Genomic DNA, 27,811 nt, shown 5'->3' with positions numbered 1-27,811 from the left:
GAAAACTTGCTATTTATTTCATTGTGTATATGTTTATTCATAAAGTGTGGCTTCCTCTAGTGTCCTGCTACTACCTCCAGGCAATCACAGTAGTTCTCAAATGCTGACATGAAAAACAAATGAGTGTATAAATTGTGTAAGTGTGCAAAATGTTGATGAAGTAAATTCAGAGGCTCATATTTGGAAAATCCATTTCAATTTTGAGGAATGCATTTTTCTTAAGCATTGCTTGCAAACTTGTGCAAAATTCTGGATACATTTGCATTCCATATATGTGGAATACAGAGAAAATAGATGGCGTTCCCTTTTTGTTCGTCACAGAGATTTTTTCTTGCATAATTTTTCTTTTACTGAATTCTTTGCCCAGAAATTCAGAAGGCTAGCAGCAGATTCCATGCTGAGCAGCTGTTGGGGAGCCATTTTTCACAGACCTTTATTAGCTATTATCACAGGACACAATTGTGCTATGATTTTCCTGCAGGTCCTCAATGTTTTCCCAAAAGAACGTCAGAATTATTTTATTTTATTAGGGAGTAAACTCTGCTAATAATCATTGGTTCCAGTCCTCAAAGGAAACTCAGGAAGAAGTTAAGTTAAAAGCTGAATAATTTATAAGATACAAACACATATACGATATATTGGTATACTGACTTGGTCCCTTTGATGATGATGGACAGCAGTTATAAATGTAGTTAAACTCTGAAACCCGATGCTGAAATAAGATGGAGCATGAATCAGTTAATTACATTAGACAGTAATTAATTAATTATTGGGAAACTTTGGATTAAATATAGGAGAAAACTTACCTGTGATTTATTTTTTACCAATCTGCTGTAATGAGTTGATGAGACACAGCATATCACACTGGAAAGCAATAATAATTTGAAATGTAAATATAAGAAGAAGAAAGTGGTAAAATAATATGTTAAGGTGGGATGAGAAAATGCAAAGCATGATTAAATGGATTCTCAGCTGGACAGGTTGAGTTTGTAGAACTTCTTGTGCTGTGGTTTAGGGTCATGAGAAATCTGTGTAGTCCTTTCTAGTGGGCTGCTCAAGACAATAATTTTGAAGTTTGAGAAGTGAGGAAATGTACATGAAAAAATTAAATGGATTCTGTTGTAGAGTCTTCTACAGAATGGGACAATTGAGGAACACGGGCCTAGGGATGAAAAAAAAAAACCTCAATCCTGCCCCAATACAAAGAGAGAGAAAGCTCGTAAGAAGTTACAAACAGCCCCAGAGTCTAAATTGAAATGTTTACCTTCTTTACATCTGATATTTTACAAACAGAACTTCTCATATTGACTCTTACAGTGCTGCAAGGGCTTAACCATAAACCCTGCTGGTGCCATTTGTCTCATTTTCTTTTTGCTTGCATAAAATATATCTAAAGCTTGATTCTTTTTGTCTGCAGAGGCTTATCAGATACTCAAATTTTGTTAATTATTATCTTTACATTCCATATACCTGACATGGCTGACATATTAACAGTTGTACATACTATAAATGAGTAAATTGGTTTGAAACTTAGGAACTGACCCCAGAAAACCTCATGTAAAATTACTTCTCTGTGTGAATGGCCTTTATGAGGATTGCTCACTTCAGCTGATAAAAAGTAGGAACATCATTCTGGCTTTATATTAAGCTTCGTCTTGTACCCAATGAAAGGTGCAGCATCTTAAGCATTTTTATTATAGTTATTTTACATCTTGAAGGAATGATCTGGTCCCTTACAGGATGCAGACCCATAGAGAACAAAATCACAGGTCAGGGATTTTATATTTGCTGCTATAGTCAGTTGTCCCTGCCATGGCGGTGAAAAGACATAGTAAAGCAACCCTAATTAGGCAGTGTAGGAATCCCTGGTATGCAACATTATTCTTAGCCAGCTTTGTATTATTTCTGCTTGTCCTAGAGTGCCTCAGGGAATGAGAAAAGTCTGACCCATTAATTAGAGAATTAGCTTAGAGCTGGGAAAGATGAGTTCAGGTTTTGTCTATGCCACAAATTTCCTGCAAGACACTTAGCTAAGTATTGACCAAAATTCAGCAAGACCTAAGGATCAGTAATTGTGACTGTACTTCCTCTGCTTTTGAAGCAGAATCATGTGTGCTTCATATTTCTGGTATCTTGGTTACCCACCTTAAATAATTGAGTAGTCAGAAATCCTCACTCCCCTCATTAGCTGAAATGAATGCTGTGTACTTCTCTGTCATACGGTTCTTATGTAAGGATATTGATGGAGTGGCAGGGATGCACAAAGCAAAGTAATGCCTTATGTTAGTTCAGATGAGTATTACAAAGATGCTGTCATGGTGACAAGTTCATGTTACCTCTTGGCGGTGTAAAGTCTTCCTAATACGACCTTCTGAAAAAGCAAAGTTCATCAATCAAAATGTCACATGTTGCTAAATTTGCAGTTTAGAAATTGTCACTATAAATGTAAGTAGTAGCAATCATCACATAAAACTGTACTTCTTTTTCTTTGTCTCTCTCCAGACTTAAATGGTTTCAAAAATGAGGCAGTAGGCTCTTCAAATTGCAGTTTCTAGGCAGCATCCCTGCTCCTGTGAACAGGCATGGCTGTTTATACTGCATGGGCTGGCCAACTGTGATTGATCACAGGCTGCTGCTGATGTTAGCATGCTAAAGAGAACAGTTATGTTAAAGCTAAAAATGCCAGGGCAGGCGTATATCACCAGTAAGAATTGGGGGAAAAAATTCTTGTGTTTTATTGGATATATAGCTCAGCCTGTCAGAATATCTAATCCCTAAATCATCCTGAAAATTGTTTGGGTTATAAAATCAAATTAAACATGCTCTGAAAGGTCATGGTCTCTTCACTGTGCTAGCAGCTGTGTGTATAAATCTCAATCCCAGATCAAGGGGAATATGCCACATAAGTAAAAATGCTTTTTAAGAGAAATCTGATGATAGAGCTGACCATTTTTGTAGCAAATGCTTAGAAAGTGTTGGAGAAATTGGATTAGAAGAGTCCATTTTTGCCAGATCATTACAGCTTCTCAATGTTGAATCCCTCCTTTTCTCCTACTCTAATATTTTATGAAGAAGGGGTTATCATGTCACTTGATTTTGATCAGTTTCTGGTACTAAATTTTGGTGGGCAAAAAAAATCTTAGCACACATAGGCACATTTTGCCTTTTTTAACTCCAGTTGAATGACTGTGTATTGCTCTAACTGAAGTATTCCTTCTGAAGCCAAGGATTACACAGAAGACTAATTTGAAAGCCAACTGGAGTTCAGAGAAACAGTTCATCGATAAAATAGGGTTTGGATCAGGGTTGAGTTAGGTCAGACCTATGCTTCTTATACAATAGAAATAAAGCTTTTATTAACAAGTCTACATATGAAAAAGGACTTTCATACACTGAGAAGAAGAGGCACAAAAGTACATTTGTACAGCAGTACACTCATCAGTGCGCTGAATAATGGTGAGGAGAGGAATATGTTTGATAAAAACTACAAAGATTCTTATACAATAAGTAGCTAAAGTCAACAGAAGGTACATGTTTTCTAATCAATCAAAGCTAGAAAGAAATAGTTTTAAAAGGAGATTTTAAAAGCATAGTGGGAGGGCAAAGCTATGTGGAGACTCTTCAAGGTCAGCACTCCTTTCTGTGTACAAATACCATTTATGATTCTGTAGTATGTCTTATTAATGTTATTGCAAACAAAATTTAAAGAAAGAAGTGTGCTCTTAAAGTTTTCTTTCTTCTTTCAGATACATTTTTGGGAAGGTGCAGAGGGAGTAGACACTGCCATTTCATGGTCACCTTGCACATTTTGGTAGGAGGCTGCTCCCCTGTGGCCTGGGACAGACCAGTCCATGCTGCTCAGCAGCTCTCAGTAGTATTGTCCCCAGATAACCCTGTGGATGGATTTCTATTTCAAAATCATACAGAACTTAAATATTGCTGAAAATAGCATTTACTCTTGTTTTGCTCCCTTTCATGGCTTCTGGAGTGAAATTCATCTGTCCTGATGTAATTTCTTTATATCAAAATTATCTTTGGCTAGGCTCCCTCTATAGTCAGTGGAGAGAAATAGACACTTTTAGGGCATGATTCATCTCCTCGGAAGGTAGACATCTAAGTAGGTCAGATGAATCAGACTGTAGAATAGCACATTCCTTAGTAGAGAGAATAAGGAAAACCTGGGGATCTGCTTAGACATTGATGCACGTGTTGCAGATATCTAAAGTTAAGTAAAATGAGCTTTATGTCTGCAGGAACTAAGTCAGAGTTCAGAGTCAGAGGAAAATATCCTACTCTTCAGGAAGCACCTTTTTCTTCAGAGCTCCTGGTTTCACTGCACTGGGATTCATGTTCTTTGTCATAGTCATGAGATGATAAATTAAAAAGAAGTGTTACCCCCTCTTCTCCTACTTAGTACTTTAAGGTGTGCCCCTTGAGTAGACTGAATCGTGTGAATAGGTAATTTGTATACATTTATCATCAGTTATTCCACTTGTTCCTCAGTGGAATAATCCTTTTACTACTCTCTGCTAATAATCTGTATGTACATGATCTCACCATGGTTTTGGTTAGTGCCTGTGAACTATTTCAGAACCAGATACTTTTTTTCTCAATTTGAAACCTCTGCAAGTAGCAAGAGAAGTGAAGATATGCATTTAATTTAGGGTAGTAGACTAATTTAAATTGTTTTTCCATCATAATCATTACTGTTAGCTCCAAGAGTTTCACTAAATGCCTCAGTAGATAAGGTGGTTATTGCAAATATACCTAAAGTTTCCATAATTAATATTTTTCAAGTGCTAACTAATGAGTTTTGCAAAAAAGATCTCTATTGTGGTTGTTTTTACTTGAAGTATCAATCACAATAAATTGCCACATACAAAAATGAGAAACATTATTTATTATATATTTAAAATACAAAATCAACAAATAAAGACTCGCCTAAAACACCTGAACATAATTGCAGCTTTTTTTTATTCTTCTCCTATCCCATTGTTTGCAAAACTCCAGATCCCAGCAACCCTGCAAGACTTTTGTCAAATGCATACCCAGGAGTAGCACAGGGATAACAGCCTGGAGTAACCAGATTGCAACTGAGGCTAGCAGGTGCCAAAACATGCTGTTTCATGACCCAGTGTAAAGATGCCAAAAATAATCTCAAATGTACTTCAGTAAATAAATGCAAAACCCCCTGAGGCTTCAGAAATACAGTATGTAGAACTGTCTGAGATTAAGGAAGAAACTTGAAAGTTAGAAGACCAGTATTCTAATTTCTGCTCTGCAACAGATCAGCTGTGTTCAGGTAGTGATGTATTTCATCCAAAATCTATATTTTGCCACTTAAATAGATGGCATGGTTTTCAGAAGAAACTGGGAGCAGAACTACAATGGATTCCACAGATAAAAACATAAAATAAAGTCACATCACATGCAAATGTTGACTAAGTACCTCTCTCTCATTTCCCCTCTCTTTCAGAGCCATAGTATTTAGCTGTCCTTTTTAATGGTAATTTCTAAAACAGCAATAAAAATTGATTTGTAAATTCAGGTGTTCTAAAATCGCTTTATCTTCAAGTGCAAGAGCTGTAAAATCACTTTACGTAAAATCACGTTATGTAAAATCCCTTTGTCACTTAACAGGTTGCCCAGAGAAGTTGTGGATGTTCAAGGCCAGGTTGGTTGGGGCCCTGACTAACCTGTTCTAGGGGGTGGCAACCCTGCCCGTGGCAGGGGAATTGGAACAAGATGATCTCTAAGGTCTCTTCCAACCCAAACCTTTCTATGATTCTGTGACCTTACTATTAAAGGTAAAAGTAGACTCCTAGCTAAGGAACATGTTTGTTTGATCAGCCTGAAAACTACTGACTGTAGATCAAGTAAGATCCAAATGGCTGAGGTTCAGCAGTTGCATTTAACTTTAAAAACTGCATTTAACACTGTGAAATTGTGAAAATCATTGAAATAGTTGGTACTATGTGTTTGGTGCATAAAATAAGATAAATGCAACAAAATGTATACCTGATACTGAAAATACAGATGCAGGGGTGAAAAGGAGCTAAAAAAAGAGGTGAGAAATTTTATTTACATTTTAAATATTGTATTTAAATTTTAAATCCTTCTGCTACTGTAGCTCTTTCTGTATCTGCTGCTGATTGTATACTGTGTAGTATGTCTAAAAGTACCTAAAAATAATGGATAGTAATTGTCATAGAATAATAGAATATTCTGATTTGAAAGGGACCCACAGGGATCATCAAAGTCCAACTCCCAACCCTGCTCAGGACAGCCCCAAGAATCACACCATGTGCCTGAGGGCATTGTCCAAACAGTTCTTAAATTCTGGCATGTTTGATGTTGTGACCACTTCCCTGGAGAGCCTGTGCCAGTACCCAAGCACCCTCTGGGTAAAGAACCTTTTGAGAGGAAACAACGAGGTCTGCCCCTGAGACAGAGAAATTACGATTGTTATAGTTTGACAGTTATGACAGAGGAATGATGATTGCTGTAGTTTGTAGACATCCAAGTCTACATGTGTCCATGTAGTTACAATCTTCAGGATGAAAAAGTATTTTCAAGGTAACAAGCACTTTATCTTTTATGAATTATGAATGCAAAGCCAAGGAATCCAAAGTTTAAAAGGTAAGGTATAGTAAATGATGCGGAAGTGACAGGAGCATAACCTTCCAAAGTTTATGAACATGTGGATACAGTGCCTTTTCTGAAGTACCCACTGAGCTGGCTCTGTCTTCTTTATTTAAGAGATTAGAAAAGCAATATATACAGTCTGTTTGTTCATCAGCAAGGCACATAACTGAGCCCTGGTAAACCACCAATGCAGAAACAAAAACAGAAAGTATCCTTTAAACTGAAATTCAACCTAAATATGTAGCTGTGTATTACATATGTGATATCATATCTTTGAGTGCAACTTATACATCAAAATATGATCTCTGATTAAATATGCTGGTATAAGAGTCATAGTCACTCTTAAAGGACAGAATATTTCAAATGGAAGCCATTTAATTGGTCAGATATACAGGTATATCTACCCATATATACACAAGTAGTCTGTGGTTTTCACAAAGTCACATCCACATGAAAAAGAGGAGGCAAACGTTTTATTTGGTTTACTCTTGTATGTATTTGAACAGGGCTGATAAAAATAGCTGTTTTGGCTTCACATCTCTTGAACTTAATGGAACTCGAATATAATATTTACTTGTGAGAATCAGTCATAAATTTCTCCTTGAACTCATGTACTTTAATTAATTCAAGTGGCAAAGGTAGACAGCTGGAACTACTGTGCTGTAACATATTACACAGAAAATGGTCTCTATACTTCAACCTGCTTCTTTTGCTGTTTATGATGTTAAAAGAAATTTTTGGCTAAAATCCAAACTTTCTGCAGCAAATAGGAATAATTGGCAATGAGATAGCCATTTCAGTATTCCAGTTGTTATAACTCAATCCAATAGTCAAAAGTAAATTCTGTTTTTAAGTAGATGAATAAAATACAGATGGTTAATATATGTCCTTTAATCAGATCTCAGCAGGATCTTCAGTTATTTCTTATTATGTGTGGAAAATCTACATTACAGAGTCCAAACACACTAAAACTAATACGTGCCAGAATTAACTTTGTTAAGGCAAGTTAATTTAATCTTCCCCATGCATATGCATTGTGAAGACTTCTTTAATTACATGATCTCATACTGTTTTTTCTTACAAGATCTTTTCCTCACTCAGTTCACAGGATACATGATAGTCACTTAATGAGCAGCTGTTCCATATTTTGTTTTCATGATATTTTTCAGTGTGTGGCCCTGTACCTTGTTTACTACAGAATATGTAAGCCCTGCTCTAGAGACATAATTATTAATTATTATTAATTTCCTTTTGGGATTTTCCTAAACAATATGATTTCTAATTTATGACTGGGGAGCCACGGCCCAGAAGACTGTGTTGAAAAGTTGCCACTAATCTAGAGGACACTCCTGAGGTGCTGAGGTCCGAAAGCCTCGACTCATTACTGTCACATGGAACTTTTCCAACTCAAATCTTCCCATCTCCAGCTATGTCTCTGAACATTCCTCGCTTCTGCAAAATCAAATGCCTCATCTCAGTGAGTTACACAGAAAATGAAGAATATACTTCTAGTGACAACTGTAAAAAAGCTGGTTTGAATTACTACTTTATGTCAAGAAAAGATAGAATCCTGCTTTGCAGGCCAACATCCAATTACCTTGACCATTCTAGCTCATCTTGCAATGCTGTCCCATTTTTTTAGTGCGTTGCTTCAAAATTCTTCATCAAATGAACCTTCTTCAGAACACAGTTCTGATTCATCCTTACAGCAAGGCCATCTTGTGCACTGTGTGATGCAGGTGTGTTCTGGGAACAATGATATATGAGTCATGCCATTAGTCTCTGTCATGGTACCTGTTCACAAAACGGGGGAAAATCTGGTTATATAGGTAACATGGCACTTTCGACATCTTTATCCTTGATTTGGTCATGTTAAAGAAGTTATTTTAAAAATGTACCTTTGTGAGAGACAGAGAGAGAGATATAGACAAAGATAAAGAGTACACATCATTTTAAAAATAGAAACTCGTAAGAGTACCTTAACCCCCATGTGAATTAGGAGATACTTGGAACCTTTAAATTCCCCACACCATATTGTACCACTCTTCTATTAAACTAGCTGCATAGAATAATATTCTGTGAAAACTACTGCTGGAGGAATAAGATTCAGGATACCTATTTTCATTCCTATCAGTCTCCACAGATATTTACTGATGGTACAGGAATCATGACAAACCAAAATTTGGTTCCCAAAAGTCCCCAAAGGGGGTTTTAGTTATTACTGATTGTTTGATCAATTCTCAGTGACCTTTCCTACCTCTACTCACTCAGTTATAACCTGGAGTGTATCCCAATCCTGTGTCTTTAGCAGGACAGTCCTATTTCTCACTGCTCCACTGTCTTCTTGTCCCATGTTCTTTTTTTACTGCAAGCATATTCCAAGTACTTGTTCTTCACCTCCTGTCTTCAGTGCTTTTCTACAGTCAGTAGAAATGTCTGTATGTCTTCATCCCTCATTCCTCCATGGTTGGATCACGAGCTTACATACATCTTTCTCATTCCCACTTGCTTTCCAGCCAGAACTCCATTGTTAAGCTCTGGTTTTAGTTTCTGTGCCTTCAACTATCTATTGCTTCTCTTTTTGCACTCCTGTTCCAAATACTGCCATGAAATGTTGGATCTTCCTCTGTCTTTCCTGTCTGCTGCTTCATTTTCCTTTGGACAGTAGGGAGCTGATAGAACCCTATTCATGTAAATGTCATTGTAAATTTGAGAGCAAAGCCTCTGTTTGCTCTAGGACAACATGCATGAGTTTCATTTCTTTGCTCAAAATTTGGACTTTAATCTAAATATAGGAGAGAGAGGTGATGCACCCATGACTGATACTCAGCACCTGATCCTGTTCCAGGCTAACTTTTCTGTTCCTGCTGGATACTTAGCACATCTGCTTGTACTTAGGCATTTCGCTTTTTCTCTCCATGGCTGGTCAAACTTTATCTGATCGTGACTTGAATCCAGGCAGTTTCTGCTAGATGGAACTAGACTTTTGGGATGTTGCATAGATACAGCCCCAGAATTCAGCACTGACATGAAACTTAATGATTATTGGAGTTACAGATGCACCTCTTGACATGTCCCAGTAACAGCTGGGCAGGTTAAATATCTTCACCACTCAACAGAATGTTAATGTTATGTAACAACTTGAACAGAAGCTATGTAGAAAAATACTGTAGTATCAATCTATGGAAATTATACAGTGTCAGATACTGTTCAGTGTACTTATTGCACACTCACATAAGATTTGAATTTAGAAGGTATCACTGGTTTATCTGGTGTCATATCTTGCTTAACACAGGCTGGATAATTTTATCTGCATACTCTTAAATCGTTCTTTAGCTGAAGAAGGCCTACTCTTTATTCAATCTTCAATGTAAAATATCAGATAGTGGTGGATTTACTTCTGTCCTGCATAAGTTGTAAAGCTTTGCATACCTTCTGAAATATTTCTAGAAATTGTAGCCAGCTTCAAGAGGGACTGAGATAATATCTTCTTGTGAAAGTGGTGTTCCATGTGAAATGAAACTATGTAGCACTGGGAAATACTCACTTTGCATCGACTAATCATTTTACTTAATTTTCATGCTTTCAAAATACACAATTTCTTATAAGCTTCACAGTATTGCCCTCTTCTTCCACAGCTTCTGGCTCTTTTACTCCATTGCACTTTGCTTTGTCATCTTGATGCCTTATTCTTTTCCTGGCAAGAAACTTGGAAGAGCACATGATCAATAAAAGAACTGGGAGGAAAAATGGCAAAGCAGCCTAAACTTTATAATGGAGTCTGTGGGGAATATTCTAAATGACCGAAAGGATATTCGATGTGGGAGAAGACAATAATGATGGTTAGATTTACTGGAATAAGTATGGGAGATTTGTCCTCAGTTCCCTGCCTTGCTCACATCTTCTCTCCACTCTGTTGTCTCTCTGTTACACAGTTCCTTATCAATAAAATAGGAATAACACTGTGTCAGATATTAAAGTAGTTGCTTTGCAGATACCATAGAAAGAAGGAAAAAAATTCATTATATTCAACCCAGTGTAGTAGTATGGCTTCTATTAGTCCTTAATATATGAGTACTATACTACTGACAGTATGTCTCAAATGAGCAGTATGATTGATGGATTGGGAAGTTTTAAACCTAGGACAACCAAATTTTCGCAAACCTGCCTTTTGTTTGCACAGTTCTAACCATTGTTTTATTCCCACCCTCTCCACCCCCAAGTGATACTCATGCTTTCACAGTTTGTATTACTTTTTAGCTTCTCACAGCTACTCACTTCTGGTCATATTTCAGCATGGCTCCTATTCCTCCAGAATTCCCTCTACCTTGCTCTTTTTCTTTAAATTTGCCCATTACGAACAGCAACTTCCTTCTCCTTTGAACTGTGTGCCCCAAGTCAGGGACTTCTGGGCTGCACGAAGGTAGTGAGGTGTTGAGAGTGCATACACCAATGAGAAAATGAATGGAAATATAGTACAAATATATAACTGCTCTATGGAGAAAAAAGTATATAGATTTGTTTTCCCATCAGGAGTCTCTCAGTTGGGTGAAGTAGCTCTTTGATCTGAAAGACATGTTCTTAACTCAGGAAGAATTAATTTGTGGAGTTAGGAAGAGCTTAGTTGTAACAGAGAGGAACTGAGCTGAGTGCTGACCATGCCTGTACTCATTATGCTTATGATGTTGTTTGTCTTCATAATTGGGGTAGCCCAAGGCAAATGTGAGCTCTGTTGATACTACTGGTAATCACTGCTTTGTTGCTTAGGTTTGTGTATTTAGGGACATATACCATAGCTGTCTGTGCTGAGATGTTCTAAAATTATTTCCAAGTTATTTCTATTATGGGAAGACCTATCTGTCTTCTGCAGAAAAATTATTCAAACAGCAAAATTCAACCACTGTGGAAGTGAGTTGAGTCTCTTTCCTTTGCTGCAAGACCTGTATAAAATACCATGGCCAGATTCCAGCTCACACAGAGGATAATGATGCAGGTTGATGTGCTGTTAAAGTTCACTGATTTCCCTATGGGGATTAGGGCCAAAAGTTTCTAAAGCCCAGATCAGCTACAGCCTTGACAGCCACCACCACCTCATGCAGTTTTGAGAACATTGAGCAGTGCCCAGTTTACACTGGTCTTAAATATCGACTTACATGCCATGATGAATAGCTCAGACCATTTTGTAGAGCTAAAAGTCATGCTAGGTCACACTGGACAACAAGGAAAAAGCAACATTGATCCCTTCCTTCTCCAGGAACTTGGAATTTTGTAGATCCCAGCTTCTATGAGCTGGGGGTCAAGAAGATAAATTATCAGAAAAATAAAAACCAAGACTAAACTTTTCTCTAAACAAAATAAACACAAGACGTGCAAAACCAGTCTATTTCGCATAGAGTTCAGGAGGATAGGACGAAGTTTCATGCTGGCTGTATTTCTTGACAAATCATGGCTTAAAATGTAGATGTGGACCAGGAACATGATCAGTGTAGAAGTGTCATGAGTTTTACTGGAGCTAGTAAATGCTGTCCTCCCACTAGATTAGTGCAAACTTGTGTGTTAAATGCAAAGACAAAAAAAGGACCTTTTGTGGTTGCTGGATTTCAGACATGACACGATAACATTCTTGAAATAGAGTCTAATTACTAGGGGAAAGGGATTTTAATGTATTCAAATAGAAATAATTTCTTTCAGAATCTTTTTTGTACTGACAAACATGCTCTAGTTCATACTTTTGCATTTTTAATAAAAAACAGGGCAAATTTTCTGCTCATCTGGTCTTAATCTGGAAAGTTATGTTATTAAATTAAGAATGATGAGTCTGATTCACAACCTTACATATGTGAGTAGTCCCTCAGTGACTACTCTATTTATCAGTGCCAAGGATATCTAAGATCAGAAAGCTCTTTAATTTCCTGAAAACTGAAAGACAGGAATCTATTTCCAATTCTCAGAGAAGTTTTAGGATGCTTGGGGCTTTGTCTATCATAACTGAGTTTACACTCCCTAATGGTGTGCAACATTCTTACCTGTTTTGTTTCTGAGTGATGCATAATGGGAACTTGAGCACAAACCAAGCTAAAATTGGGGAAAGTAAAATGAAATACACATTGATACAAATGGAGTATTATCCTCAGTCAGAAGGCTTGTGTTTCAATGAAAGCATTTTTCATGCACTACCTGCCTGCCTTCTTTTCCATTACTGGCTGCCCAGGGAAGTGGTTGAGTCACCATTCCTGGAGGTATTTAAAAGATTTGTAGGTGAGGGATTTAGGGACACGGTTTAGTGGTGGACTTGGCAGTGCTGTGCTAATCCTGGACTCGATGATCTTAAAGGTCTTTTCTAATCTAAATGATTCTATGCACTTAGGTAAACCTTTCAAAAGCAAATATTCTTTTTTTAGCATGGTTTGGTGAGAAGTTCCTTGTACAACTGGAATCGTGCACTGATTCTTGAGTTTTTAAAGACAGAAGAAGTTAACATCAGAAAATCAGCCTTTTGTTACCTAAATAAGCAACTTTGATTGTGTTTTTGATACAGAATGTGTTTGCATTTTACTACGCCTGTGCTTACCAATTTGATTAAGGTCATGTTCCACCTAATTTTCAGGGTTTTATTATTAGAGACCTTCTTATTTTACAGGATACCTCTGAGAAATACATATTTTTGAATATTCAGTAGTAAAACTTGCTGTAAACTTTCAGTGAAACTCTACCAGTGGTTCCTAAAGATTATAAATGGTGGCTTTATTTTTTTTTTAATGGTTTGAAAGAACCTGACTTTTGAGTTACAAAAAGAACACATTATATTCCAACCAGATATGCACTGGAATGCACAAAGTTGCTTCCAATCACCATTTCTTCTACATTTACCTGATGTTAAGAATTGGTGGGGAATATGCTAATTGTATGACCAAAGAACGATAGTCCTGTGACTGCTGCGAGCAACTGGGAGAGATTAGAACTGGAAAAGATTAGAGCGACCCCTAAACTTCTCCTAACCGTATGAAAGTTCTGCAGAAAAGAAGTTATGATCTTTACTCTCTTCTTCTGCACAGTCAGGAATCTGTGTCTGATTTATGTTTTTAGCCATTTACATTGAAACTTCAGAACGTGTATTTTGATTGGCATCACAGATAGGTAAGGTATAATTTACCAGCAAAAGTGCCTTTAGAAGTTCACATCTTCTCCTGCATCTGTTCTTTCCTTGGAAGAAGAATAGTGTTAGCTAACCTGGAAATCTCATCATCATCATGGCTAGGCTTCGCGAACGAAGATTTGAGAAGGGCTCTACCCACGCTTGCTACAAGCGCGCTGATGGCTAAAAAGGCCAATGCGAGATAGACAAGTTCGGTTGCAGAAGGCACAGCAGAAAGACTCCCCAGGTGATATCGACAAGATGCGATTCTTTCTGCGTTGTCTTTTCTCCTCTAGCATTCTGTTGCAGCACACTTGTGGTACTGCTGTCATGCTTCCTTTCTCATAATCTTCCAGAATCCTGATAGTGTCTGCGATTTTGATCTACCCACATGAACCATCTCTCTGATGTCAAATATTAAGTGTATCTAATCTTGATGAAAGATTTGCCCTATTTATCTCTTTTCCAGAGAGGCAAAAGACTCTGAAATTTTGGTGTGGTCATTAACATAAGAATGCTTTATGTTCATAAAAAATTCTGTTATACTTGGAGGATCAGAGACTTCCGGAAATACATTGCTTTCAGCTATGGTAAAAGGATTCTGACCTATTCATACTTCTCTTACTTAATATTGACCATTAAAGCACGATTAGAGGGAATTTTGATAGGAAATATAGCTATTAAACTTTTACTTATGTCTAGTTTTCCCTACAGTTTCCTTTAGTTTTCAGTTTGGATCCACTTATCTTGATATCTTGAGGTCAGATTTCAAAGATGATTCACATTCTTTAAGAAATGTATAGTATTGACTGGGATTTTGTAAAGGGCCAGACTTCTAAGCTGCTTATATAGGAAATCTCACCTCCATTGCTGAGGCCTATGTTTAAGAACTCCTGGAAATAACACTAGATACTTACTGCACTTTCAGATGTGAAATTACCTTCTAAGGGCCCATATTATACATCAAGCTATATTGAAATCCTGATAATTTCTTCATATGCATCCAAACTGTTAAAGTATGAAATGATTATTCCAGCTCTTCAGTGTAGCTACCCCTCTTCTGTCCTTCTTACACAGAATCACACAGGAATTCAGGTTTGAACAGATCTCTGAAGGTCTTCTAGTCCTCCCTCTTTCTCAAAGCAGAACCATCTTCAAAGGTAGATCCAGTTACTTGGAGCTTTGTGCTGATTTCAATGTCTTCAAGGACAGAGGTTCCAGGTTCCACAGACTCTTTCTGTGCCCTGTCCCACCCTCATTGTGATGTTTTTGGTATTGTTTTTATACAGCTAGCTAAATATGCTACTGTACTACTGGTCTTTTGGTGCAGATGTAGATGCTTCTCATGTTTTCTTCTCTAACTCTTTTTCACAGTGATCATTTTTACCCTAATTCCTGACCTCTCTTACACTTGCTGTCATTTTCTCATGTTTATCTCTTGACCATGTCTCTAACTGTCTTCCTTTTGTCATCCAAGAGTATATCAGTCTTTATTATTCCCAGTCCTTAGAAACCATCCTGACTATTTACCTGTCTGTTGCTTCCCACTGGTCTCTTGTATCTGGTCTCTGGTGCTGTTGTAAACCCCTTCCAGCTGGCTTCAGACCTTGTTAGCTGAAACTACTCTCACCAAATTATCTAATGATTCTCTCAACTAGTTTCTCCTCTTCTCTCAGTGTCATTTTTGATCTCTTTAAATCTCATCATTTTATATCTTTGGCTCCATTCTTTGCTTGTTTTCCCTCTAATTCTTATTCATTAATTTAATTCATCCTTTGAAGCTTCCGTTTACATCTCACCTCTACAGTCCTGTCCACAAATAAATGCAGTGGACGTCTGTGCTGCTGACACAGATTTATATCTGTACTCCAGATACTATAATAACAGCTCAAGACAGGCATGATTAAAAAAGGGCTTTCCTCTTAGTCCCTCCTTACTGCTTGTTTTCTCAGTCCCCATCTTTTCTGCCAGGCCACTAATACAGATGTTGCTTTTGACTCAGGCCTCTCAGATTCTCCTATCAGGGTTATGTAGAAGTGTTTCAGATGTCTTTCTTCCTAACATATCTAAACTGTGATTCTTAATCTCTAATAGTAAATCTGTTGAAGTTCTCTTATGGTGATATCTACACTATATATTACGATATACATTCTAAGGACCTGGCATAATGTCCATGTAGTTTTTAGCTAGAAACCTTTGGCAGTATAACAATAAAAAATAATTACATATACAACTAACATATAAGAGTGGGTAAATTGTAGTTTAAGTATATTTGAATATGGGGCAGTTTATATAAGAGATTGAGTTAAAAGGTGAAAAAGTTGAAGTAGACAAACTCATCTCAGGAAATCCATTTCATAAGTCTTAACTTTTACCATCGAGTTTTATTTTTTAATTTCATCCTTGCCTTTCTGCTGCACTCAGCATGTAAAAATGTGTGTTAGTTTATCCACCATTTCTTTTATCTCTGAATTTAGCTTGGTGTTACCGTACATAGTTGCACAACAAGGGAGAGTAGGGATAGATCCTTTGCTTTGGGTTTTTGCATTTTGACAGATACAGAATGTTTAGTCTAAGCATAAAGTAGTCTGTTGAAACTGTAGCACTTGGAACAGTGGTATGCTGGAAAGCCTTCCTTCAGTGTGTCACGGCTGGGGCACAGGATTATAGTTAAGCATAAATGCAGTCCATAGAGTTGATTTTGTCCTTCTGTCCTTTCTCATAAACGTAATACCTATCTTTTCCTGTGCTCATAACTCATACTGATTGCAGTCATGGTCTGCTCGTGCTATTGCAATATAAATCACTGTTTGGTGGTAAATGTAAATGCCCTTAAGCTTATGGTATTTACTGCTTGCAGAGAAGATGGACTGTTAAGGTGCTATTCCCAGGGTTTTGGTTTTTTTTTCCCCCTCTTTTTTGAAGTCCAAAGAGTCAGCCTAAAAAATAGGCATGAGGAATGTTGTGATTTGACTACTAGTCCACAGGATGCTGGTAACAGTCATTGCATTCATTTCATATGGGCCACTGAGCAGCTCTCAGACCTCAACAGCTTCTAAGTGTTACTTCAGCTGGGTTGGATTTGAACCAGTAACATAAAGGTGAACAGCCCTGTGGACCATTATCTATCCCCAGTCACACAGACCTCTTTTGCCTGTCGTCTTAAATTTGTGCTTCATCAATGAATGTGATTCTAGCACAAAGCATCCAGAACTTTTGATATGGACTACACAGACATTGTAAAGCACCTGGGGACACAAAAGGAGTTTCTCTTAATAATTCAGGATGACTTTAATGCAGCGCATAAACTAGATTTTTTTTATACATTTAGTGCTTAAAAGTCCTATTAGTTTCCCCCCCTTATTTTCCTACATCTTACTTCACTTTTCAATAATATTTTCGTGATGATGTGAAATTTTACAAGATCACCTGTAGAATTTTTACTTTTAACTATTTTTTTCCTAACAAAGAATAGTTGGGTAAAAAACAATGGCAAGAAAAATTAAATTATATCCTCTTTGCTTTATTCATTCACATTATCTCTGTTTGTGTGTGCTTGTGTGTGCATGTCCACATCCTTATTATCTTTTCTTGGAATAAATTTCTGGGGTGTATTACAAACTCTATACAGCAGTCCTGAGAGGAAGGACCAGCCTAGCTTTAGTGTTACTTTTAAGTAACAATGTAGGACCACATATATTCTCAATACGTAATTACTGCAATAATTTGGTAACCACACTGGTACTGTAATGCTGTAACTGTCATAAAACCCAAGTGGCTTACTTTGAAATCTGCATATTACACTCTAAATGCTTATTTAATAGAAATTATGGAAAAACCAGTTATTTGTATCTTTCAAAGCCACAGACAGTAGTTACTATTTCAAATCTCTGTAACAAAGGAGACCCCGACACAACCAACCAACCAACCAAAAAAACACTGGCAATAAAAAAAAAAAAAATCAAAACTATAGGTAGTATTAGTAAGGAGATTTCAAGCTTACAGATCAGTATCTATTCCTGTTTCTTGGGGAGGGTGGGGTGGGGTGTATTCTTTACACATTTAGGAGCACATTTAAGTGTTTAATTCAATTAGAGGATAGTTTGTAGCTCTGCAGCATGGAAAGCCATGTAAAACCCTGGAAGCTGTGAAAATTGGCTCCACACCCAGTTAGCTCATGCCGCAAAGAATTAGCTGAAATGAGAAGGCAATTAGGAGCACAACTTTTATGCAGCACTAAGCTGTAGGCACTGAGCTAGCCATCCAGGAGTTGTGCAGGCTACACAAATGAATTCTTTGTCTACTGACACACACATACAAGGAAACATAAATCTGTCTGCTGTTCCCACCTTACTACTTACGTGTAATGGGGCAAAAACCAGTCTGTTTTCGGAAGGGAGCTGTCTGTAGCTCTCCATAAGGATAAGAAGACCGGCGTAGTGGTTATGAGTCACTAGACTGTGGTCACCTATTAGCTGATTTTTAGCAAATACTCACCCTCAGAGCAGTATTCACATATTGGATTCTAGGTCAGGTCTGTCACTGTCAGCATTTGTTTTCTTTTAACATTGCAGTTCTGCTTTTTTAATCTACATAATGAGTGTATCATTTCTGCATAGTACTTAGATGGTGAATCCATCTTCCACATCAAGCTCAAATACCAGCCTGCATGGTGAAACTCATTCTCTTTGCTGTCCCGACTGACTGGATGTCAGCCAGGTCTGGCCCACCTCTCTTACGGCTTTGTTAGCACAATCTTCTGCCTGAGCTAATTAAACCCTGACCAAATGTGCTTTGTGTTTTGCCGGGTTGGAGCATGGGCAAAAGGGTCTGTTACAGTCCTGGATGTGCACAGACAAGCCCAAAAGGAGGGCTGTGTGGCCAGACAAAATATTTTTGTAAAAAGAGGTCGGCAAGTCTTATTTCTATAGATCCAAAATTGCATGAACTCCCACAGCTTCTATTTTATTGACAGGGGTTTCTGTTTTCCACCTCATTGTGCAGGGTCATGCTGAGTGCCTCACTCCACAGATTAGTGCCCTCTTTAGTCCCTGTGTTAGGAGATGTTCAGCTGGGGAGGCTCTCTTAACTACTGCAGAGAGAGCAGGATGTGCCCCTGGATGTTTATAACACTCTTTTGAATTCCTCAGACAAAATGTAGAGTACACATACAATGTATTGTTATTTCAGGGTTATTCAGAGCAAATATTGAGTACCTGCAGGAAAATGAATTTAAGCTGCAATCTTGTAATTGGTTTCTGTCTCAAAACAATCAGGGTGCAGGATCTGGTTCATAAGCAGAATATATATTTAAACAGGGAGTTTAAAATCAGCTTTTTAAGAGGTCTGAAAACGCGTTTTTTCACTCCCCTGATCTGAATTTGGCAACAGCATAATCCCTGGGGGCTGCCATTTCAGTGATAGTTCCAACAGAAGACTTGGCCTAATGACCTGTATCAAAGCGAGCAAAACAGTGCTGCAGCCAGACACACAAAAAGCTGCTGCCGCCAGGAGACACTGAGAGCTGGGGATGGTTTCTAGAGCCACTCAGATGTGGGATTTGCCATCAACTCCGAGTTTATTCTGAGCAGGGGGGTTGTGTTATTTGAATACAAGAAGCAACAGAAAAAGCACAATAAAAGTTCTTGAACTTGTGGAGAAATGTGAAAAGTCTAGTGCTGCAGCTTTGATTTCCTTGATCTATCTTTTGATTTTCAGATTCCATATTAAAAGATGTTAGTTGTAGGTAATTTAAAAATAAATAATTGTCAGAGACTTAGCCTTTGGTTGTTAAAAAATAAAGTGAGTTTCATTTCTAAAGTAGTGAGGTCAATATTTTGAGTGTTCAACCATCTGAATTTTTTACGCTCTAGGCTCTAAGGCATTTTGGATTTTCCTCTTTAAAGTGCTTCCCTGGATGACCAATGTCATATATTTCTCGTAGCTGTATGCCGTAGAGGAGAAAGGCAAATCCCTGTTATTTATACTAGTTTTGAATGAGATCAGAAGGGAATTCCCTGAGCGTGGCAGTCAGTCTGAGTTACACGTCTGTTGTGCTAACCTGGAGTACATTTACTTTTCACTTAATGTGTTGCACATAGTTCATAAATTCTGGTATGTCACCAGTTCTCTAATGGCATTGATTATTCTCAGACAAGGCAGGGATGTCTATGGCCTTGTGATCACAGCACTGGCGACGAGCAGGTTAATTTTTTGTTAAAATATGTAATTTCTATTGTTAGATGTCTTGTTATTTTTACAGACCATTTGCCCTACCTATGTTTTTACAGTGTTTTCAGGAAGAGCAGAAACATTTTTAACTTTCTAGTTTCCTAAATATAATTGTTTTAGTACAATATTTTGTTTTGTACAACATGAATCTGCCATATAGCAGTTAATAATTTTATTGCAAAGTACTAAGAAGAATTGGTACATGATGTTTAATCAGTTCAAAAAGAAGTTTTTCAGTACTTTTCCTCATACTTTGGTAGCTTTTCAGGTGTTTGTCTACAAAAATTAATACTTTTTAATTTTTTTAGATGTTGCTTTCTCCGTTTGAAGACCACCTCAGAAACTAAAGATAGCTAGTTATACATGAAGAAATTGTACCAAAATTACAGAAAAATGTATTATTTCCATCTTTTTATCAGTGGTTTGAGAACAGCTTGCAATCTGCAGGGCTATAAGATGTGGTCTGGGATGGGTGACTTGATCACACTGTGCTCTTCATGAAAGGGACTACTGCTACGTTTTGCCCCACTTCCCTCCCAGCAATGTCTATAGGACAAAATCCCAGCCTTTCATCCGTCCATGTGATGTGACATTCCGGATGTAGGCCTGCTGCATGGCTTGTGCTCACAGATCACTGCTATGTATTCAAATACAAAATTAGGAATTAGATTTTCATGTTTTGGTCTAAAGGAAGAGATTCATCCAGCAGGCCAAGCAGCATGTCATTTAATATTGATCATCTTAGTATTGTATTTCACTTTTCTTTCTTAAAGATTATGAACTTCAGCCCCTTCCTTCACTATGGTTAAAAGTAGCAGAAATTGGTTAGTTGTCAGTTTGCTTCTGCAGGCTCATGTCTTCCCTGATCCTAAATCCCTCCATCAGATCCACAGTATGGATTTCAGATAAGCAGCCTAAATGATGTATTGGCTGTAATGTGTCAGAGGGTATTCCCAGAATTCCTTCCCACCACACTGTTTGCCACTGGACCTAAACCATTAGTACAAAGGCTAATGCATCTTCATACTGGACATGTAGTTATAGGGGGGCAGGTGATAAGTGTTCCAGAATCCAAGTATCTTAGTTGAAAACCCTTTAATTGCTTTCTGCCTAGATTTCTCCACTCCACTTTTATATACAGATTAATGGAAATAGACTAACAAAGAGAAGGGGGAATCACCAACTGGGCTTGTTTTCCTGTTTCATTGTTAAGTTACTTGCAGTTTAAAAAAATGTAAGGCTGTGAAGTAGGTCTGTCTACTGAGACTACTGTGAATGAAACCAAAGTACCTTTCTTAATGCTGGTGACTTAATATACTACCTGCAGGAACTCAGGATATTGGAGTTATTGAATACAATTTCCCTTTTTCTATGCATAAGCGGTTTGCTTAGAGTCTAATACTCTTATGAAAAAATTGTATTTTACTATATGCAGTGATCCAAGTACTGTTGATGTACAGGAGGAATAAAAACAGAAAAGAAGATTTAATGACTCATATTGGAAGATGGAAATGGTATAGAATAAATAAAGCACTACCTTTAACATGTACCAGACACAGGGGTGGGCTTTGCTGGTTCATTGGTCATTTGTGAAACTTCATTTTGACTTTGCAAAACAACCCATACTTGTAGGAGTCATTATAAATGGCCAGATTAATGTGTCAACCACTCTAGCAGCTACTCTTGGACACCAGTTATCTTTGGGAATAATGCATTTACATGCCTTAAAAAAGACTGTATTTTTTTTAGTAAAACAAAATCTCTTCTTCACACTTTTGTCGTGTGATGGTTTTGCATTCTTTAAGAATAACAGAGACAACTGTGGTAGTTAATATCACTTGACATGTCATTTTTCATTCTCATATTAACCTATAGTCCCTTTTACATGTTAAAATCACTTTTTCTCACTGCAGTAACCTGCAGGGGTTAACTGGAGGAGTTAAGCCTTGTATAGGCTTTACATACAAAATGGAAGGCAGGGAGTGTTGCCACAGGATGTCAGCTCTGCCCTGGCAGTGCCTGTGCCCAGCAGCCTGCCCATGAGGCCATTTTACCAGGGCATGCTGGGACCCAGGTGGTGCTCCCAAAATCAATGCCCTCCCTAAACTGGACATGGGGAGGGCTGAGAAGAGACAGACACTGCTGGCAGTAGAAGCAGCTGCAAAGCGGCCAAAGCAGTGACCTTCATGTAGCTATTGCTGAGCGTTCACTGCCTGGAGCTGAACGACCCTTGCGCCCATTCCTTCCTTCCCTCCTGCACAGACTCTTCTCACCAGCTTTGCTCCATGCCTGCGCTTACTTTTTTTGTCTCTTCCTTGGTCTTCCTTTCATCTCTTTCAGTGCCCAATTTTTTTACCCTTTTTCCTGTTTAGTTCATCGGTCTGTGCCCAACCATCCATAAATGGACCCAGATGGTGATTGCACTTAGTGCTCACCCCCTCAGCTGCCTTTTGTCTGCTCTCCCTCTCCAAACTCTCAACTTTCCTGGCAAGTGATGTGTGATGCTCTCCACTTATGCAGTGTGTGCACAATAATGCCACCATCCGGACTGCTCCACTGGTCTATGCTAATTAATAAGACAGTTAAGGGTGTATTATTTTCAAAGTTTCTATTAATTCATTGTGAAACTATTTCAATATTGTGGAGTATACTCTTGCCCTTGAAATGAGTGTGAAGATATACAAATGTTTTTTAATTTGCTGCCATTGTTCACTACTTTCAATAATGTCCCAGTCACAGTCTGTCATTTCCATCTCCTCTCTGAATGAATGCACCTATTACTCCCACAATCTAACAGGAATATTAACAGGCTTCTCATAATATATTGCCCTTTCTGGGGCTATACATTTCTTTACTGTACTCTTCTTGAGATAAGGGCAAAATTAAGCAGTGTTCAGGTATGCAGTCTAGATCAATTAGCATTGCATATTTGCAGTCTATTTTTAATGTTGCTCAATATCCTGTTTGAATTTTTCTTAGCTTTACTGTGCAGAGGGTAGATGTTTCTCTGAGAATGTATCATTCATATGATTTCCACTTAATCTGGGGCAGGATGAATATTTGAGCCAATAACTCCTAAAATATGAAAGGAATTGGTAAAATACACCTGGGTACTGGGAAGCAGCACAAGAAACAGGGAAGAATTCTAAAAAGGACTAAAGAATTCTGAGCAGATTCTTGCCTGCAAGTGGGAATACACAAGTTGGCTTTAGAAAGTAAGCAAACACTGTAAAATATGTAGAGACGCATCTGTGTTTCTAAAGAAAGGGAATATTGGGACAGATGCTGAAAAAAAATGACAGAATTGAGAGAAATCAGAAAAGACAGGTGCATTTGGCCTACTAGCCTTCTCTTCTTACTAAGATGTGTAATGTTCTTATGTTCGTAACTTCTGGAATTCCCACTGTCACAACCACCCCCATTCCAGGAAGGCTGGTCATCCCAATTGTAATAGTTAATAAAAACAAAGGTAGATAATTTGCTAATCAAATTAATTTTGTAATGTTCGTGGTTAGTTTTGAATTACAGGTGTCAAACCACAATGTTATGTTACTACAGCAAGCTATATCTTATTGTGTTAAGCGAGTTCTGAATGTGAGCTTTGAATGTGTTTGTGAAAATGTGGGTGAAAGGAGTCATCCAGAGGAGCAGGGGGAGGCGAATCTGTTGTCTTCCCACCTTCATCCGGGACCTGCCGCTGTCATCCGAGGACCGCCTGAGGGGGGAGGGGATAGCGGCACATATAAAAGACTGGTGCTAGCCTTTTGGCGCGCGAACCGTTGGCGGGGCAGGAGACTCCCCGGTCGCCCAGCGCTGTTTTGCTCATTCGCCTTTAATAAAATTTAATATTTAAATTTTATATTTGTGGTCTGGTGACTATAACACTATGGACATCCCTTTAATGGACACTGTACGGGGGGTGACAGAGAGTGCTGCAGCCAGCAAGCAGTCCCTTGTTCCCTTTGCTCCTAAGACTGTAGACTTGACTTCCGTAGTACTCCTGACTTCAGAGCTGTAAAGCTGCCAATGTCAACATGGTTGTCACAGTGGCCTTTAAAATCTGTGACCAAGAAACTAAATGGAAGAGAAAACAAGAACGAACTGCCAGAGAAATGTTAGAGTGAGTGTTTTCTGGGTCTGAAGCTTATATTAAATATATTCACTGCCTAGCCTTTTCCATGCTGTATATTTATCATCATTATTAGAGAAATGGTCTATGTGAGGCAGAAGTAAATCTGAAAAATATTTATTTTATCCAATGTGCCAACCCTTCCTTTTTCCCCTTAATTCCATTTCAACTGACAGCCCTTTAAAGGCATTTTTCCAATGTATGTATCTTATCTTTCTTGAATTTCATATTTTCTCAGATTTTTTTAGTAGTTTAATACCTTTTTATTTGGGTTTATACCTATGAACAAATGAATATTGCTGTAATTGCCATGGAATTTGCTTTCTCTTGGTTTCAGTTGAATGCATTTGTCATTCCTCCTCTAACCTGTAAATGGTGAGTTCTTTGGAGCAGGTATTTTTTCACTGAATATATGCCATGCTTAAGACTTATAGAAATCCATAGCATTATATATGCTTAGAGCAGTGGGATTCTCATCCCCAATAAAATTCATAGGAGTTGCGAGAACAGCAGCAATATAATAAATAAAACTTAGGAATGGTAGTATTCATTTCTCTTTTTCCTGTTCATGAAATACAGATGTGAAATCTGGCAAACTTTTTCAGAGAATTCTGTCTTCTTGGCTAAGTGGCTTCTGGCTTCCTAGGGCAGGTCTTCATACAGTTGCAGCAGTGAGAACATGTATAACATGTGTTGATTTCAGATTTAATGATGTATTATTCTGTATTATTTATTCATCCCTAGTGTGAGATATGATTGTCAGGAAGCAGTGCTTTCATTTATTTGTAACCCAGACATCTGGAGCAAGGCTCACCTTTAGTGACAAGGGAGTCAGGGACCCCCTGCTGGACATGCAGAAAACCATGGAGCTTGGTGGGAGGCACCCATGAGTGCTCAGGGAACTGGCTGATGTCATTTTGGAGCCACTCTCGATGACTGGGTTGCAATGATTGGGATAGGTTCCTGAAGACTGGAAGAAAGCCAGCGTCAGTCCTATCTGCAAGAAGGGCAAGAAGGAAGATCCAGGCAACTGCAGTTCCTCCAATTTTTAGTGTCTTATTGGTTTGCCTTTGTTGCTTGTCTTTGCTTGCTACTCTAACACCTGAACACTTGCAGTAGCTGAGTAAGGTAAAATTTGGCATTAACTGCATTCCTGATGGAAAACGGAGGCACAGAAGAGTAAGATTCGCTACTTTTGGCTCATTAGTTTATAAACACAGATTTTTCACAGCACTTAGTGTTATGTGGAACTGGTTATGTCCAAAACATTATTTCTGTTGCCATTAGTAGGAGTGTCTGACCCTGTTGTTTCTGCCAGTCCGGTTGTGTGCTGCCAGGCTTGGAGCCAGAGGTGAGGAACACAGCTGGCATCAACTACTCAGTGCCTGGTTGGAATAACCTGATTGTCATGACACGAGTGCTCTGTGGCAGAGGCAGAGACAGCTGCAGAGTCTTCAGGCAGGGTTTGGCTGCCTTGACCTTTCTGTTGTGCCTCATTCTGCTCTAGTTCTGATATACCTAGAGGACGATAACCCACTGTTGCCATCAGTTGCTTCATATGCTTGCATGGTAGTAATTAGTGCAGTGGAACAAATGATTCCAACTTGGCAGATAACCAGTCTTGGCAATGTGAAGCCATATGATCAAATTCTAGGGATTTTTGTTTGCTCAGAAAACCAGAAAATATTTAACTCCAAAAAAAAAACCCTTTAGAGGAATGATCTTAGGTCTTTCATTTTCCAGTCTTTGTGGATTTGAATTTTTAAACTTAGTGACAACTTAGTTTTTTGCATTCTGGTCATGGAAAAATCAAATCTAGTTCTTAAGAAAGTAACAGCTGTAATCCAGAAATCTCCATTCTTTAGAAACTGTAACTATATTTTTTCTTTTCATATTCTTTGTAAACCTTACAATAGTAGATTAGTACTTACTACATTAGTGCATTACATATACTTACATAGTACAATAAAATGTAAGTGTGCCAGTGTTGTCCCTGTTCCTTAATTTATAATTCCTCTTCAAGCAAATACGAGTCTCATCTATAATAATGTTTAATTTAGTGATAAATTATGACATATGGAGAAGGTCTCAAAATGGCATACCAAAGCCAACATGAAATCACTAATTGCTTGCTGCTTCCACTGGAAACTTACTTATTTATATCAAAGAAAGATCAGACCTTGTTCAGCTTCAAACCTTCTTTTCCTGAGATGAGAAAACTTTACCTTGTTTAAACTATCAACTACTCACAACTTGGTCTTACATTATTATGCCATCCAAATTTTTCAGAGGTTTATATGTTGGTCATATTAGTGACCAGAGTAAAAAAATTGCACAGAATTATAATGCAAATTGGTTCCAGAGTGTTTCAGCTCCTGTTTGTTGAAGGAACACGCTTCAAAGAGTGCTATGTCTATATGTATATATATAAATCTCAGAAAGTGGGGAAAATTGTTTAGTGTGAATTGATGTTTTTTAAATCTAAAATCTGTTATTACAGGTTTTTTTCTTTCCATTTCTGTCTCTCTCTCCTGACTTTTTTACTTATCCAGTATTAATGGTTAAAAAGAAGCAAAGAGCAAATACTGCCCTTCAGTGAAGGACTGTCAAGTCTACGTGGGGAACAGAGAGGTGAAGAAATAGGTTAGGTGGGTGGAAGCTCCTTCAGTCTTTAAGTATCTGTTGGGCTTGGGAGAAGCACAATGGGTGTGGTGAGTCAGTATGGGATAGCTTTGACGAGTCTGTATATAACTCTGTGAAGCCACGTTGTGTTCATGTGGATTGTGGTGGAAAGAGCTAAGGCAGGCAGAGAGAGGGAGTAATTACTGCCCAAGATTTCATATATATTTATATATATATTTACAGAGAGAGTGATCAGGCATTGGAATGACCTGCCCAGAGAGGTGGTGGATTCACTGTCCCTGGAGGTTTTTAAGATGAGGCTGGATGTGGCACTGAGTGCCATGGTCTAGTAATCACAGTGGGGTTGGATCAAGGGTTGGACTTGATGATCTCAGGGGTCTCTTCCAACCCAGTTAATTCTATGATTCTATGATTCTATATATGTGTGTGTATGTGTGTGTGTGTGTGTGTGTGGTTTTTTTAGAAAAAGGGCCCTTGGGAACAGGCGAGGTTTATGGAGTAGCACTGGGAGAGGGGAACACAAAGCACACTGAAAGACTGGATGTTTGCTGGAATCAGCAAAGAGAAGCTGATAAGACAGCAGAATTTCTTGATGCTTGGAGAGCCAAATAATTTAGTTGGTTGATTTTATGTAAGAAGCCTTAACTGTGTGTAATTGTTTATGTGTACCTGTGAGGAAGAGTGAAAAAAAGGTCATTTTGGGGTGGGATTCTGTGTGAGGAATAGATATGTAATTCCCACCTCTGTTATGTTTATTTGGGTCACTGTAAACTTGCTGTATCATGGTAGCAGCAGGGCTTCTGCATCTGAAAAGGAGCCAGGTATTTCAAACGATGTGAATGGAAAGCCAAACAAACCATCAAAGCATAAAAATGTACAAAATCAGAATGAGAGCATCACAGCTACATACCAATAGCAATGAGAAGAAAACCTCAGGAAGCCTGAATTAGCAATATGTAACTGGTAAACAAGGGGAGAGATCCTTTACATAAAAGGCATTTTTTTTTAAAATGTATCAATAACAATAA

The 27,811-nt window shown here is 38.1% G+C and overlaps 1 protein-coding gene across 18 annotated transcripts in view; it reads left to right on the top strand.

Annotated features, from left to right (window-relative positions):
* The window catches only part of MYT1L (myelin transcription factor 1 like), a 299,623-nt gene that overhangs the window by 84,213 nt on the left and 187,599 nt on the right, over positions 1–27,811 (top strand). The window lies entirely within an intron of this gene.

The sequence above is a fragment of the Myiozetetes cayanensis genome, unplaced genomic scaffold (genome assembly GCF_022539395.1).
Source record: "Myiozetetes cayanensis isolate MyiCay16 unplaced genomic scaffold, myiCay2020 scf2-11, whole genome shotgun sequence".
NCBI lineage: Eukaryota > Metazoa > Chordata > Aves > Passeriformes > Tyrannidae > Myiozetetes > Myiozetetes cayanensis.
Note: the sequence above shows the minus strand (reverse complement) of the source record. Positions and strands in the feature narration are given on the sequence as shown.